Here is a 10,685-nt window from a genome sequence, read left to right as displayed (position 1 = left end):
ATCTACGATTGGAGTCAAAATTGGAGGTCGTACCATCAATAATCTCCGCTATGCAGATGATACAACACTCCTTGCTGAATTGGAGTGTGATCTGAAGACCTTGATAAAGAGACTAAAAGAAGAAAATGAAAAGATTGGATTATACCTAAATATCAAAAAGACCAAGATCATGACAACTACTGGCAGTAGCACCAAAGTAACAATTAACAATGAGAACATAGAATGTATTGATGATTTCATCATTCTTGGCTCTATGATCAATCAAAGTGGTGGATGCAGCCGTAAAATCAAACGCCGAATAACACTGGGCCGTAACGCAATGTTAGGCATGAACCTAATATGGAAGAGTAAGGATATCAGGCTTAATAGAGCCAGTTTGGTGTAGTGGTTAGGAGTGCGGACTTCTAATCTGGCATGCCGGGTTCAATTCTGCGCTCCCCCACATGCAACCAGCTGGGTGACCTTGGGCTCGCCATGGTGCTGATAAAACAGTTCTGACCGAGCAGTGATATCAGGGCTCTCTCAGCCTCATCCACCCCACAGGGTGTCTGTTGTGGGGAGAGGAATGGGAAGGCGACTGTAAGCTGCTTTGAGCCTCCTTAGGGTAGGGAAAAGCGGCATATAAGAACCAACCCTTCTTCTTCTTCTTCTCTTCTAATACAAAATTCCGGGTAGTCACTGGAAGGGAAGATGTTATGTCTAAAGCTCACTTACTTTGGACACATCATGTGATCAAACTCGCTAGAAAAATCATTAATGCTCGGCATGGTCAGCGGCAAAAGGAAATCTGGTCGCCAAAGGATCCGCTGGCTCGACACGATCAAAGCCGATACAGGGATGACCATGAACCAACTGATAGAAGCAGAGACAGGGGCGCATGGCGAAGACTTTCCTATAGAATCGCAAAGGGTCAGACACGACTGAACGGATGACATCATCATCATGTAGATGAATGGCCGTGTAGATGTATGGCCGTCCATTAGCAGATATAGTTGAGGATCAGCTGAATATTGGTGATACCCTAGCCTGAAGCTTTGGATTAACTGGGTGCATGTACACTCCGTTAAACAACAAATTTCCAAGAATGTGCAAAAAAGCCCAAAGATTTTTCATTGCCCTTCCCTCAACATATTTGATTGCGTGTGGATTCAGCAAGGTAGTTTCCTTGACCAAATCCAGGAACAGGGTTGATATTGCAACAAGAGATGACGCCCGACTGTCCTTGCCTAATTTGGAGCAAGATACCATGAAACTTGCAGAAAATTACCAAGCTCAAGGATTGCATTAAGCTTGATAAATGTTTAAACTTTAATTTCATGCACTCTTTTAAAATGTTTTTTCCAGTATGTCAGAATGTTCAAGTCTTTTTGGTGTTCAATAATAGATTATTTTCTACCTGTGTTGTATTGTATCCTTGTTTGATGGGGGAGCCTGGAACCTGAGGAGGGCTGTAGCCCCCAAAAGGGCCATAGCCCCCAAAAGATTGAGAATGGCTGCCGTAGAGTCCAACCTCCAAAGAATCCACTTCCTCCAGGGGAACTGATCTCTGTAGTCTGCAGTGGATCTGTAATTTGGGGGCTCTCCATGTGCCATCTGGAGGGTGGCATCCGTATTTGAAACACAGACAAGAAAGGCTTTTGCAACAATATGATCTCTTGTTGCACCTGATTCACCCAAGATTGAGACGTCCAACAAATCGGTGTGGAGTTACTGACGGCACGCGTGTCACCAGAACCATCAGTCACTGTACAGAAATTTCAGTTTCACAAACGGAACCGACAGCTTAGTGAAGAAGACACTGTGGCTTTTGTTGCAGAGCTGTCATCTCGGCACTATAATTTTGGGATTTCCTAGATGACATTGTGAAATTGTCCTGTATATGGAGCTCATGAAGAAACACAACAAAGGTGTGCTTAAGATGATATTGGCAATGGTCTCAGAGACGGTTTTAGACAGTGAAACTGTATGTCCTAGAAACCAGGAGGGTGTAGATGTTATACATAGCAAGGAGGAAGAGAGCTCTTAGCAACTAATTCAGAAGACAACAGGGAATGTCAACATCTACAGACGAAACCTGGTATAATAACACCCGTTCAGGCTGTGTTTGTCTGTACTGTAATGATAGTGGTGATCACATGAATTTTGTAGACAGATGGGTCACATACTGTGAGCTTACCATTTGAATCCCAGCAGTATAAAACCAAGATTTTGCAACAGAGATTCAGACCCTCGGACATCCTGTGAGCATGACCATGAAGTCCAGGAGTTCTACCGTATGTAGCATGCCCATAACAAGGTACCCAAAGATTCTGAAATGCTTATAGCAGTACTAATCAAGTACAAGTTAGAAACTGATACCATAGTTTCCTCCCCCTTAAGATGGTATTAGGTGGACTAAATTGTTACGAGGTTTTCTGCCGGGTCCTCTTGTCACTTGCTGGTTTTTATGCAGAGACTGTTTTATTGTCTACGGGGTTATATTGGGGTTTCAATAAATTTTTGAGCCCTTGGGGAGCGGCGGGAAAGAAATTGAACAAATAAACAACCAAACAAACAAATAAATAGAATAGAGTTTATTCTCTCGGGCCTCTTTTGCACAATTGGCTAGGCCACCATGCATTCTTCGTTATTTGTTGGGATTGTCAGACTAGACTAGGTGCCTCCAGAGAATTAGAGCTGCAGAGTAACAGAGCATTTTGATAGTATGCTGTTATTAGTTACCTTTGTGGATGGAGTACAGATCCAGACTCCCAGTGCTTTGAGATTTAAAAGAGAGATAAAATTTACTGGGAAGATTATTTACAGAAATCACATTATAAAGTTGAAGTTAGATGCAGACAACCCACTCCCTACCTGATTGACCCTCTCTGGGGGTGTGCCACCAATAAGGAGAGAGCACTCTGCCAATGAGGGCTGATTAGTTCAAAATGCATGCAGGCAACTAAGTGGGTGGACAGAAGGGATTGTGTGGGTGCTTGGCTCTTGTGGCCATTTCCTGCATTCTGCAGGGGGTTGGACTAGATGACCCAGGCGGTACCTTCCAACTCTATGATTCTATGATAAATTCTGTTCTTGTACATTATGATGAATGGAAGCTCTAGTCCTTATCATGACACCCAATGAACAGGACTGTGCATAAATTGACAGAGGAGGATTGGATGTTATTGCAATAATCAAGAAATTCCATATTTCTGGGGATATAAATTCAAAATTCATATTAATTGGATATATCTTTGTAAGAGTACACCCCCTCCTTTAATTGTCACATTGTATGCAGTGCTGGAGTCTTTTGCTCAGTGCCTGTGACTGACTACATCCTTTCCTATAATCTAGGAAGAACTATAGTTAATGCTGAGGCTCTGAGTTGTCTGCCGCTATAGATTCCAGATGATGAATGTGCCATTAATAGTGGAGGATGTGATGTTGGAGATCCTCCCCAAACTATCTCTGCAGGTTGATCAAACTGGAAGATTCATTGCTCAGGAATCCATACTGGCCCAAGTACTAAAACAAATAGGAAGGAATGGCCAGCTGAGAAACATCTGGAGGAATTTTAATCATTCACAACTCATCAGCACAAGGGATCAACCCATAAAGGACGCCCCATGTGGGAGAACTTTATTGTCACTCCACAAGGTGGGGTGGGGTGGGGAGGGTAGAACATCTGCTTTGCAAGCACATAGTCTGAAATTCAGTCCTGAGCACCTCCAGTTAAAATGATCAGGTCAGAGGTGATGTGAAAGACCTGCAATTGGTGTGGACACTAAAAGGACTATAAATCATAGAATCATGAAGGGACCTCTAGGGTCATCTAGTCCAACCACCTGCACAATGCAGGAACTTACAACTACCTGCCCATCCATACTGATCCCATTTTCATGCCCAAGTCATCACCAATTTCCTGGAGGAAATTCATCTACCATCCCACAGTGGCAATCAGCAATTCCCTGGGTATGCAAGGAAGGACCAAATGAAACAAGCACTGGCACATCCCTTCCTGCCCACCCACTCACAATCGGCCTAAGTTCATGTATGTATTTCATGCTGGGCTACTAAAGGCATGCACATTTTCCTGCAAAGTGTCCAAGAAGCATTAGTGAAGAATCCATCATGATTTGGCAAATCCATTCAAGAATTTTTTTTTAGAAGAGAAGAACTGTTTTTTTTAATACTGTGCTTTTCACTACCTGAAGGAGCCCCAAAGTGGCTATCAAAAACCTTTCCCTTCCTCTCCCGACAACAGATACCCATGAGGCAGGTGAGGCTGAGAGATCTCTAAGAGCACTTCTCTGTGAGAACTGCTCTAACAGGACTGTGACTTGCCCAAGGTCACCCAGCTGGCTGCATGCGGAGGAGGGGTGGGGAATCAAACCCAGTTTCAGGTTAGAGTCCACTGCTCTTCACCTCTATACCATGGTGGCTCTGAAATCATAGTAATCATAGAATCATAGAGTTGGAAGAGACCTCCTGGGTCATGCAGTCCATCCCCTGCAACATGCAGGACACTCCCAACCCTATCGCTCATCCACTGTAACCTGCCACCCCCTTGATCCTGCAAGTTTTTCATTTTTGGTATCTTCGTCAGTGATATGTGATACCGAAAATGAAGAATACCCAGGAGTTCATTGCCAATCTCCAGGAGTGGCCTGAATTTCTCTTGCAAGTTACAATTGATCCCCGACTACAGGAATCAGTTCCCCTGGAGGAGGATGAAGTTGGTTACTTATTGCTTATTCCCTATTCCTTATTCTTGAAATCATCCAACCAACAATATTTAAAAGAGCTCGGGACCCCAAAACAAGGCTTGGACTACCACATGTCATACAAGCCCATATTTAGGGGACTCCCCCGTCCAAGAGGACATGCGCTGGTTCCTGGTCCAATGCGCCACCTGCTCCAAAGTGGGCTGCCCCCAGGACAGAGGCACAGCTGGACAGTGGGACCAGGTTGCTACCCCAAAACAATCTTTGGACCACCCCAAATGACACGTCCCAACACTCCTGAGTCTGGGAACTCAGGAGACTGTCCCCTGCAAGCAGACAAATGGTGGTGCCTATCATATCGGTTCTGCTGCCAGGAGCAGGTTTTGGGACACCTCAAGAGGCCTGTATTACCAGGGAGTTTGAATAAGGAAATTCCCGCTACACCCCCCAAAAAACCTCCTTTTCTCTAAGCCCGAAACTAAGACAGGACTGACTGACAGAAAGCCAGATCGGGGAGAGCAGGCAGACCCAGGGAAAGTTGGCCTTAACTGTTCTGTTCCAAACCTGAACTTCTATAAACACAGTTTGATTTGTTTGCAGATGGCTGAAACCTCCTCGAACCATAATGCTGCTGCTCGGCTGGTGTGAAACTGGCCTGGCTAGATTTTTTTTGGGCAACCTGGCCAGATTTAGTGTTTTGTTTAGGCCAGCCTCAGTTCTTTGCTAATGCCATTTAAAATCTGCACAATTAAATGTATTGCTGTTTAAAAACAAAGCAACAGCTACATTTTGTTCCCTGGAAGAGTGCTAATTTATCTGGCCCAATCCAGAGCCTCCGGTGATGTAAGATCTGGAGAGACAAAAAGGGTGTTTGTAAGTGATTCTCCTCTACTGTATAATGTCTCAGACTCAGACAATAAAGGTTTTCTGAGTCCGAGTCTGTATAATGTTCTGCTTTCTTTCTCCCGAGCTACAAACAAAACTCCGTGTTATCAATTTTCTTGGTCTTTCCATGAATGTTATGAGTATATGGATACACTCATGCTGCAAGCTCATAAGGTCTGCAATAGCATCGCATAAAGTTTTAGTTTAATCAAGTAAGTCTCTACTCCTCATAGTTGATGTGGTAGAGCTAAGAAGCTGGAGTCACTAACGTGACCTCTGAAGTTTCCAAAACAGCGCTGGTTCCTTATTCGTGACTTATTTGTGACTTGTTGCGACTCAACAAATATTGAGGTTAGTTTAAAAAGTCTCGGAACCCCAAAATAAGGTTTAGACCACTACACAACATACACTCCTGCCTTCAGGGGACTCTGCCCTCTGTGGGGACGTGTGCTGTTTCCTGGTCCAAAGCCCACTTCTTGTGCCTTAATTCATAGTAATCTATCTGTCTCTGTGTGTCCTTTACCTATCTAATATATGTTAAATTGATATATTTATGCTGGTGATCACAGGTGATAAGGACGAGGAAGAGTTATTCCCACCCCAGATTCAAGCCGTTTACCTTTTAAATCAAAAGGTTTGTATCATGCATAAGTGTGGCTATAGAAGTGTCAAGTTGAGTGTTAAGTTAATTTCTTTTTTAAACTGTCAGGTCTGGAAACAACAGTTTCGTTGACTGAGAGGGATTATGTTACAAGCTGGTTCTCCAAGCTGCCCTGGCTGAATTCCATAGCCTGGTCACTGTTGCTCTCTTCCTTAAAAAAACACTCCTTGATTCTAGCCATTCCTCATGGTGGCATGATCTTTTCTTTACACAGAACCACAGGATGAGAAAGAAGAGGTCACCTGGCTCAATCGCCCTCAAAGAAAAGACGGTCCACTATGACTAAGTTTTACCTGAAGCCAAGCGTGGAAGGGATGCCTCCGCAAAACTATTATAACTAGGGGGTTGTGTAGAGGTTTCATACACACACACGCACACACACAATCAGCAACAAGTCAAACTAAGATCTACAGTGCCTTACAAGAAGAGAATGGTTCTACCATGTACCCAAGGATATTTCAGATTGTGTAATTCGGATTACTCAAGTAAGTGAGCCAAGGAGCATTTTTCTGAGCACACACACACACACACACACACACACACAAATCTTTCCTTAGAGAAGGGAAGGGGGGAGTGAACCTTCAGGCCATGAGCATTTATGGTGGAATGTGCCGTCCAGTCGCAGCCAACGTGTGGTGGCCCCATAGGTTTTTCAAGGTGACCTGAGTAGAGCTGGAATCCAGAATATTTTGGATGGGTCAGGATGTAGCACAGAAATGGTCTGTAAACACACTGTATAGGTAAACCAGATTTAGGTACTCTTGAGTTCATTCAACTCTTTGTTCCTTTCGTTAACTGGCTGGCTTTTCTGCTGCCTTCCTGGAACATCTTTATAAGCCTTTCTTCATGGCTTATTCATGCTGCCCAAGCAAGCAAAAAAGCAGTCCCTTCACTCGAAAGCATCCCCCCTCATTTGGGGTGGTCCAAAGACTCCCCCCTCCCAATAACCACCCACCCAATTACAAAGGGTCTTAAATCAGAATAAAAAGGTAAAGGTATCCCCTGTGCAAGCACCGAGTCATGTCTGACCCTTGGGGTGACGCCCTCTAGCGTCAATACAGGGTGGTTTGCCAATGCCTTCCCCAGACATTACCGTTTACCCCCCCTCCAGCAAGCTGGGTACTCATTTTACTGACCTCGGAAGGATGGATGGCTGAGTCAACCTTGAGCCAGCTGCTGGGATCGAACTCCCAGCCTCATGGGCAGACAGCTTCAGACAGCATTTCTGCTGCCTTACCACTCTGCGCCACAAGAGGCTCATTCTAAATCAGAGTATTCATATGCAAATTTGAAATGTGAGAGTCAGGGGATGCTAAGAGATCCAATCGCGGACCTTCCAGCCCTCTGTGAAAGCATAATTACACTTGATTAGGCTTCCAGTACAGATTGGGGGCCTGGGGAGGAGGGCTTTGAGTTCATCCCATCCTGTCCTTTCACAGAAGGATGAATTGTTGTGCATCCCTGTTTGCTTTGCAAAACAAATCCAGCTAGGACAAAAGGACCCAGGTGCATTTGCATGTGTTTGAAGATGATATGATGCTCCTATCCAGGGAGTTGGACCCAGCTGTGTGATGCCCTTCAGGCTCCTACCCCCAGGACTCTCTTTAAAAAAATGTTTATTTTTTAAATACAGAAATATGTCAACATGCAGAGAACCATAAAACAAACAACCCAATCCACAACTACTACACAAAACCACCCCCCTGAAACTTCAATTAACTATTTCAATTGACTATTACTTTTATCTAACCTTACTAAGACAACTCAAGTCCTTTTATCTCAAGTCTCGGGTGCCTAATACATCAACAGTCTATATAAATTACAATCCAAAACACTCTTCAGAGAATGCACGTGTGTTTGTTTCATTGGTCAATTGAGCCATATAGGTGACACACCCACAAAAAGCAATAACAATTAATAGTAAAAGTTAATAAATACGGTGTCATGAAAAAATACAAGAATAGTCCCACCTGGAAAATATTAAGATGTTAAAACAATAAGTTGTCGAGAACAGATCTAATGTTACCGTAAATGGGAAAAAAATAAGGATTATTACTATATATAATGTAGAAGGGGGGGGGGGAAACTCGGAGGAAAACAAGGAATCTTCTTAAAGAATCCATTAACCCAAGTGGCAGGTGACATTTACCTATACATTACTCTCGTTCAGACATTCTTTTAGATCAGGGGTAGTCAAACTGCGGCCCTCCAGATGTCCGTGGACTACAATTCCCAGGAGCCCCTGCCACGGACATCTGGAGGGCCGCAGTTTGACTACCCCTGTTTTAGATCTTATTCTGGTAGAAATATAAAGGGATTTTGCTACCATGTTAGAAATAAATGGGTCTTTATCCCTTAGCAAAAATTTAACTAGACTGTCACTATTATCGGAGGACAAAGATGAATGTAATATAATGGGATAATAAAGGTAGGATTAAACATTTTCGAATGCTGTCATAAAAGGGACCATATAATAATATACGTGAGTTTGCCTCAGGCTGGGCGGTATCACAGGGGCATAAGCATAGCTCCGGCGGACGATTGTGAAACCTGCCCTCGAGGAGCGCTGAGGGGAACGTGTTAAAATGTGCTCTCTCTCCAGATAATAATTCATCAGATCTTTCTTGTCTCCAGGGCTTGTCCCCCCCAGGATGAATGTTCTGCTAAAGACAGCTCTGATTAGGGTTGTGTGCAGCGGCGGCCGAATTGGCTGTTCCAAGCCAATGCAGCCAGCACCGCGTCATGGTGGGGGGGATGCGCCGGTGCCAGTGCGTAACTCGGCACACTCATGCACACATGCACACATGCAGGTGCCCCCCGTGGCACGGTGCTGGCTGCGTCGGCCTGGAACGGCCGATTCGGACACACAACCCTACTCCTGATACCACATGTTGCTAGCGTTCCTTTGTCCTTTGGCTGAACATCTTGTGGCTCTCCAGACGGGGATTGCTATAGGGGAGGCTATCGACACTGCTGGCTTGCAGGGGTTGTTTGCCAAAACAAAAATGTTGGACCTGGCAACATTGTCGTGACTCTCCCATTCTCCTTGGGGCCTGTGCTGCTTTAGCTTGTTAAAAATTACAATGGAGATTAGCCATTCTAATGGGCATACAGTGTTCATAGGTCCCCCCTGTTCACTGGTGGGAAATGGAGGCGGCCAGAATCAGGTTAGGCAACTGCTGGAGATTTGGGGGCGGAGTTTGGGGAGGACAACGGGGCACAATGCCATAGAGTACATCCTCCAGAAGATCCATTGTAGAAGAATCATAGAATCATAGAGTTGGAAGGGGCCATACAAGCCATCTAGTCCAACCCCCTGCTCAATGCAGGATCAGCCCAAAGCATCCTAAAGCATTGTCCTCCAGAGAAGCTGATCTCTGTAGCCTGGAGATGGGCCACAATTCTAGGGGATCCTCAAGTTCCACTTGGGTTGTGTCTTCCCTATGGATTTCAGAGCTGTGACCCCAAGTTTCCTTTGACGTTTACACTGGCCACAACACATTAGCTCTGTCTTTTGCAAACTGGGGATCTGCCTTATAGAGTTCCGAAACTGAGCCCGGTCCTTGAGTCCGAGAACATCTGTCCTACCCATGCCTGGTCGACTCCAAAGATCTAGGATGTTTGCAGTTCACTGATAGTCCAGGTCATTCACCTTTTGTTCTAAACAGGCCTTTCCTTGTCGTGAGCGTCCCCATCATGTGATGCTGGCAGTCACTAATAATAAGCAGGCACACCCTTTCCATTGGCAGCTGTCAGGTGGCTTGTGATTCTAAGCATCAGGTTTCCAGCAAGGAGCTGGCATGAGTGCAAATACCAGTGGGGTTTACGTTACCTTCTTATCCTCCTGTATATTTAGTCCCATAATGCATAATTTGCTTGAGACGTGAATAACACAACCCTATTGGCAGCGCAGAGACAATGGCTTGTGTTCAACCGTGCATCTGTAAAAACATCAAGGCCTCCGGCAGGTTACAAAGAAGAAAGGGTGTGTGGGTGGGGTGCCAGCACAACAGATGCCAGCTAAATAGCTCACTGCTGCTCTCCTTGTCTTTCTGACTGGACCCCAGCAGCCGGCCTGAGAGAGAAACACCCCTTCTTAAGAACAGAAGTAGTACAGGCTGAGTTGAACAAAGTCCTACCAAGTTTGTTTCTAAGAGGAAGATGCCTCTGGGAATCATGCAAGCAGAGCATGAGAACGTGGCCATCCCCTCTTTAAATGCAGGATGGGATTCGGAACCACAGTTCTGCCCACTGAGATCCATTTACGGAGCAGATGATTATGGAGTATGCCTCTACCACTTCCTGTTGCACTCTGATGAGCTCCCCCTTGAAATTTCGTCCCTGTGGAGTCAACAGACCTGCAGTAATAACAGAGAGGGCAAAGTGGGGTTGAAGTGGGAGGGGGAATTGGTGGAAGTTGCTCTCCCCTCTTGGGA

The sequence above is a fragment of the Paroedura picta genome, chromosome 3 (genome assembly GCF_049243985.1).
Source record: "Paroedura picta isolate Pp20150507F chromosome 3, Ppicta_v3.0, whole genome shotgun sequence".
NCBI classification, from domain to species: Eukaryota; Metazoa; Chordata; class Lepidosauria; order Squamata; family Gekkonidae; genus Paroedura; species Paroedura picta.
This window is presented reverse-complemented; position numbering follows the sequence as displayed.